Raw genomic sequence first — 7233 nt, forward strand, 5'->3', positions numbered from 1 at the left:
CAAAACAAATGTGCATGCCAGAGCAATGTCAGCTGTAACAGTAGAAATTTGCTTTTCTCTATTCATTTCTCACATTCCACAGCTAATGACCACTTAAAGATGAGATTTTTCTGCTCACACTGTAAAAACAATGGCGTCGGCATTACCGTTCCACAAAGATGCTATTTGCAATAATATTAATTTTTAACCAAAATCATTTCATGTTCTATGAAGAGATAAAGAGCAGAAAATGCATGCATGGGTTGGATTTATGGCAGGCCTGTCCCAGATGCCAGAGTGAACTGTGGTCCCAAACCATTACCTTGCCTCTACCTGTGGGCTACTGGCCTTGAAGGGGGTTGAACAGAAGAAGAAAAGGTGTAGAGGAAGAAAACTGACAAGTCCTTTCAAAGATCAACTGAAAACACAAGACTGACGCTGTTCAATTTTATCTGAGCCCTAGGAAATAAATTTTCCTCCCTCATGAGGTGTGTCCTGATGCAAAGGACCCTGGGCCTTCACACGCGTTGAAGTAAGACATCTCCCCTTCCTCCCTGTGTGTCCTGTCCATGACACATGGCTCCTTTGTTTTCCTCCCTCTCTACAACCCCAGGCTCCTCGTCTGCTTTAGGCAAATGCCTCACTACATTGCAGCTAATGAATAAAATCACCCTAGACCTGCCAGTCCATTTTACCTATCATATAACACAACTTTACAGGGCAAAGGAAGTCCTTTTTGATAACAATTTATTAATGATATCTGCAGACAGGACCAACATTTTCTTGAGGAAGAGACCTAGAGAAGTCATTTCTTCAGTCACAGGTCAGACGTTAGCAAGCATACAAACATACACACGCCTTCAGAGTACACTTGGAATTGTTTCTCCCCTCAGGAGTGCAGATGCATGGTATCCAAGGGATGAGGTCACCTCCTGGTCAGGCCAGCTCCAGTTCTTTAAATTGGTTTTCTACTAGCTAAGGACAATTTAATGCTTATATATGAGCAAAACACACACACCTCACAATCATCAGAGAGAAAGAAAAACACCAGAGTAAAAGAATCAAACCAGTAGTTTTCATAGTCACATGGGATTCCCTTGGGGACTCAAGAAGAGTGCCCAGACTGGGTCCAACCTTGGATCCTCTCCTTCCACAATTCACAGTCTCTAGCTGGCTCTGACAAATCTACTGAGCATCTTTCGGTGATTTCTACAATCCAGGCTGTGGTGCTGTTGAGCAGTGTCAGTCTAAGGAAAGAATCATTTTCTCACTGATTATTTGTGGCAGATAAGATACAGCACTTACTGTTGTTACTTTATCTAATATTTAAGGAATCCTGGCCGTTTCTGTATTTTAACTGAAAATGAAATTATTAAACTTGAAAAAAATAACATTATCTCTCTTCCATTAAAGCTAAAGGATGTAGTGAAGTTCAAAAAGGGCGGGGCCAAGTTCTTCGGCAAGTTTACAGTTCTGGAGAACTTTGCAACATGAAGAACCTCTGAAACATCAACTGTCAATTTTCTGCATGGTAGACAAAGAAGTTGGCCCAAATGTGTCACCCAAGAGAAAAGAGAAATGGAAAAGTTATCTGAGACCAACAGACATAAGAATGAAACCCGTCAACTGGGATAAAAGGAAGAAAGAAATGTCTATACATAGGGGCACCAGAATGCCATCCTCATGAGAGATGTTACAGGCTGAATTGTGCACTCACGATATTGTCATTTTTCTTGTACAAATCACATTTTCAGATCATATGTATCTATGTTGGTTTCTTTCTTTTTCCCATATTATGCCTTCTAAATTTTTCTAGTATCGGATCTCTAAATGAATGATGGATTTTAATTATTTTTTTCCAATCCTGGGGCTTGAACTCAGGGCCTGAGCACTGCCCTTGAGCCACGGCACCACTTCCAGCTTTTTCTGTGTACGCAGTACTGAGGAATAGAACCCAGAGCTTCATGCAGGCTAGGAAAACACTCTATCACTAGGCCACGGTCATAGCCCCATAGATTTTCAATTTTTTCCATGCATATATTTTAACAAATATGATGTGCTCATGAACATATTAGTCTTCATTTATCTCCCCAGGGTTTTCTGGGATAGTTCCAATAGAAAATACTCTATTATGCTTTTGTATTAGATGTGAGATAAATGGGCTCTTGATTTAAGGGCAAAAAAGCCATTTCATTTCTTAACTATGCAAAAATCTTGAGCAGAAAGAGAACAATCCATGAAAGAGGAGAGATATGAACAGAAGCAGCCAACTGGCACCCATGTTTGAGGGCTCGCATGCAAATCAAATTACTCTGCTTTCCAACACTTCCCAAATTCTTTGAAGACCATATTTAAAACTGGATGGCAACTCTATATGAAGTCATCATTGATATAAATACCGACAGCATTGTGTTGGGTAGAGCAATGCCAGAGATTGACAGGACCAACAGATAAAACCAAAGCAATTAAGTTTCCATAAACAGTTGACTCGCTGTTGAATCAACACACTTCTTTATAAACAGCAGTGTAGCAAGAAATAAATGACAATCATACATTTCCAATATATAAACCATGCTGGTCTGTTGAGGAAACATAATTCTTTTCCAGTTCTCTTATTACAGCAAAGGAGACGTTGTTCAGTAATTTCAGAGTTTTATGACACAGCTCATGTGAAATGTCTCCCAAACATTAAAGAATTTACAGATCAACTTTGACACAAGTTCAACTTAATATTTTTCTCCTCTCTTTTCTCCCAATTATCCGGGCTATAATTGAACAAACAAGTTTTTAAAGAGTAATTAGTTTTACTTTTTTGCTGTCTGTGTTCTAGGCATTCAATACAAAACTATCCAAGCCAAAAAACCCTGTCTTAAAAGTTTCAATCTTGCTGGGAATGTGGCTTAATGGTGGAGTGCTTGCCTATCATGCATGAAGCCCTGGGTTTGATACCATAGTACCACATAAACAGAAAAGGCCAGAAGTAGCACTGTGGCTCAAGTAGAGTACTAGCCTTGAGCAAAAGAAGCTCCAGCATAGTGCTCAGGCCCTGAGTTCAGGCCCCAGGACTGGAAAGGAAAGAAGGAAGGAAGGAATTAAGGAAAGAAGGAGGAAGGGAGGAAAGAAGGAAAGAAAGAGGAGAGGGAAGGAGAGAGGGAGGGAGGGAAAAAGTATCACATTTTAACCTTTCCAATATCTTCCTCAGTGCTAACAGAAAACAGCTTGTGACTATATTCATCTCAATTATTTCTTCTCTTTTAGATACTCAATGGACCATTTTCAGGAGAGATAGGAGGGAAATATTTTTATTAAATCATGACTTTTTTCTTCAAAGATTGATCAGCAATGCAGATACCAGCAAGCTATGTAGAGAGAGACTTTAGTGCACTGACATTCATACATAAGACATTAACGAAGTTTTCAGAAAAAAAAACCCAAGATGAATTACAACATCTGAGTAGACCCAAGGTGATTTTTATATTTTCATATATGATTGTTTCTTCTGCATTAAACGTTCTACTTATCTCATACCACCTAACTCAAATGAAATGTTGGATAGTTAATGTTTTCACTGCTTCCTTCTTTGTAGGGACATTATTCTGTTCATGATTTCCAGATTTACCAAGGTATTTTGTTTCCTCCATATAACTTCTGAACAAAAATCTGGTAGAATATTCCCATATTACAGAGAGAGTTTTCTGTTAAGCATTAAGTTCCTTAGGAAAGTACCTGTGTTTTTCCTTGAAATCCCAAAACATCTCAAAAAAATGACAAACGATGTGCTTGGGACTAAATTTTGGTTATACATACATTCAGTGATTCTATCCAGCCACGGCATCTAGAAGAGGACAAGGCTCATAGTAAAATCTCCACTAAGTATTGAGTGAATTAGTGAACAAATGCATGCATGATTCAGACAGCGCTGAAAGGGTCTTCCATTTGTTATTTTTCTTAATTACTCAGTTGCTTCACCATTCATGGATCCCATCGTCTGGTTGACTCCTGCAGCCGCCTCTGCAGCGTGCGTCCAGCTTAACACCAGTGCACGTTCTAGATGTTGACTTGAACACAATCTAGAAAATATGCCTATAATCCGGGTGTGTGAGTGTCCCAGGCTCTGGGCATCCATTGTATGGCTGGCATTCATGCCCGGTGTGCTTTGAAAATGCCTCCATCTGCTCTTAGCAGCCCCTGGTACTGCCCGCCTCACTGAGCAAATGCTTTTCGTGAAGTCATTTCACAGCAGAGTACACAGGGCAGAGCAGCGCCAGGTCTTGGCAGGACATTCGTTCCCACGGCGTGGACTTCGGTGATGGACTTCGGTGAGTTATTTAGCACCTGTGCTAGATAGCTTTATTTTAAAAGGAGATTCCTAGATGAATCCCCAGTGCCATGGCTGCAAGTTCAACAGGAGATTCTCTGCAAGAGACACCCGTGTGATCTCAAAGTCAATGGCAATTCTTCTCATCTGAAAGCAGGCGTCTCTTTAGAAAACCGTTCTCCACTCACACAGAGGGAAGCGTCCATTCCCATTCTGTTGCGTTCATTCTCATGCACTTCTGGCTGTCAGGCTCATAATAAACATTTTGCATGTGGGGCAGATGATCAGTATGGTTATATAAATCTGACAGTGCTAGAATGATCATCTTTTATTTCATTAGCTTTCGGGAGCCTGTGTTTCATAACCAGCCTGAAGTCTTTACCTCTGACTTTCCCAGGATGGGCAGTAGTAAGGTTTCTCTCTCTTCCACTTTTCTCTCCTTTACTGCTGCTATACTAAAATAGATCCTTGCTAAAACTTTTTTTTAAAGGAAAACAAAAGACCAGCCAGCAGGAGGGGACCACTCTTGAATCAGTAACCCTCTGGCCTCTCCCTTTTAGCTGAAGGCTGACAGGCTTCAAATTTGACCTCAATGACTTACTGGATGTTTCATAAATAGTAAGATGGAAGGTTTTGCTACACAGCCACAGTAAGACAGACTCTGTTGGCGCAAAAGAGCAGGTTGAACTGTCCAAACTTTTTTTTTTCCAGTCCTAGGGCTTGAACGCTGGGCCTGGGCACTGTCCTTGGACTTTCTCAAGGCTAGCGCTCGACAACTTGAGCCTCAGCACCACTTCCAGCTTTTTCTATATATGTGGTACCGAGGACCCAGGGCTTCGTGCATGCCAGGCTAGCATTTACCACTAGACTACACTCCTGGCCCTGCAGCCTTTACACCTCTCCATCTCCAGCCTCTCTCCCGCCTCCATTGTCTTGATGCTAAGTCTGAGATTCCATAGTTGCACACTTCTGTGACCCCATTTCATCTCAGGCTTCTAGTTCCTTTAACAAGTTTTCTCTCTGAACTCTTCTTTCTTTCTCACTCCTTTGACAGTTCCCATCTGTTCCATGAATACTTTTATTCTCTCATCATCATTCTTATGTACTCTGCTCCTGGAAAATCTCATTTTCAGTATATACAGATATATACAGTATATCTCTTTTATGTTAAATATTATGTATAGTATATATCAGTAAAATGAATTACATATGCATATAATTGTTACAGCGTAAAGTGTAGTGCAATGGAATTTACTGGCTCAAGTGAGAGAAATGTAAGAGGAAGAGACAAAAGAATTTTCTTAGAAGAAAAGTGACTGGACAGTTCAAATGACCATCCAAAGTCACTTTGAACTCCATGTCATATAAATATGATAATTTTCACATCTGCATCTGTGGATGAAAAGAACAGTATTCATTGTAAAATCTATGACTCACCTTAAAATAATTTTGACTTATAAAATGAGGTAAGGTTCCAATTCCCTGTTTTCATAATTAGATATAATACTGACCTTTCATTCCTTAACTAAATTTCCTTACTCAACTTGTCATGAATCAAATGATAGGTGTGAATCTTTCTGTGTATTATTCCATTTTTACTAACAAAAAAGATGTGTGTGTGCACGTATGTAACACTTACAGCCCAGCTAGACATCGTGTTTCACATGAGTAATCTGAGCTAATTCAGGGGGTAAAATCAGGAGGGTGATGGTCCAGGTCAGTATGGGCTATGATGACCCCGCCCCCAAGTATCAACCAATAAAAAAAAACCTGGGAAAGATACAAAGGCGGATATGGGTCAAGCTGGCCCAGGTAAAAGGTGAGACCTTATTTAAAAATAATGGGGCTGGGAGTTTGGCCTAGTGGTAGAGTGCTTGCCTAGCATGCACGCAGACCGGGGTTCGATTCCTCGGTACCACATACATAGAAAAAAATCTGGAAGTGATTTTGTGGCTCAAGTGGTAGAGCTCTAGCCTTGAGAAAGTCCAAGGACAGTGCTCAGGCCTTGAGTTCAGGCCCCACGACTGGCAAAAAAAAAGCAAAAAGGGTGGGAGACATGTCTCAAGTAGTAGAGCGCCTACTTAGCAAGCATGAGGCCTGACTATAAACCTCAATTCCACTAAAACATGAGGCATTTGTGAAAAGCAGGGCAGCTGTCATGATCTAGACTCTATGTGAAGCAGGGTCATAAGAGAGCTTCTGGGGAGCTTTTGGAAATTCCTTGCACATAGATTGTCCTTTGCAATGGCTGCTTGGATCTGTAAATACAAACCATTTCAGCTAAACGCTCTCGGTGTGTGTGCTTTCCTGTAATAAATTCATTCAGGGATAATCAACTCTAATCAACTCCCTGAGGCAAAGCAGATTCAAATGTCCCCGTACAGTTCATTCTTACCAAGGCTCTGAAGAAGGTCCAAAGAGTGTGTTCCAAAGTGCTCTGTAAGAAGGCTACGGTCTGACAGGGCCTGCCACAGGGCAAGATGCTAATCTTCCCCCTTGACCTTGATCTTTCATCACACACGCACACACACACACACACACACACACACACACACACACACACGCTAGCTTTCAATTGTTCAAGGCAAGAAAGACAAAAGCTACAGAAAACAGTCCAAGTGATCCAACTTTCTGATATTATTGTATGAAAGTTTTTATTAAAAGTATAAAATTACATTTAGTGCATCAACTACTTGGGTTAGAAAGGAAGCACACCAGTGGATTTTCCTCAGCTTGGTTGCCTACTCCGAGCAGCAAGTGGCTGGGATGAATCAAACTAATTTAGTCTAATTTTCAGGCGGCACCAATTGTCCCTCAGCCAATCTCAGCAGGTCAATTCTCAGGAGGGCTTAAGTCACCTATTCACAGTATTATACTTACTTCTTTAAGCTCTTCATAAAACAGTAAGTTTTCTGTCCAGTCGTGACAGAAGAAAG

General features: G+C 40.8%; 1 pseudogene; it reads left to right on the plus strand.

The window, feature by feature from the left end:
- The first annotated feature begins 235 nt into the window (after positions 1-235).
- LOC150047589 (small nucleolar RNA SNORA42/SNORA80 family) lies at positions 236-348 on the plus strand (annotated as a pseudogene).
- The last annotated feature ends 6885 nt before the right edge of the window (positions 349-7233 follow it).

This window comes from Megascapheus bottae, chromosome 22, assembly GCF_031878675.1.
Source record: "Megascapheus bottae isolate mThoBot1 chromosome 22, mThoBot2.hap1, whole genome shotgun sequence".
Classification (NCBI taxonomy): domain Eukaryota; kingdom Metazoa; phylum Chordata; class Mammalia; order Rodentia; family Geomyidae; genus Megascapheus; species Megascapheus bottae.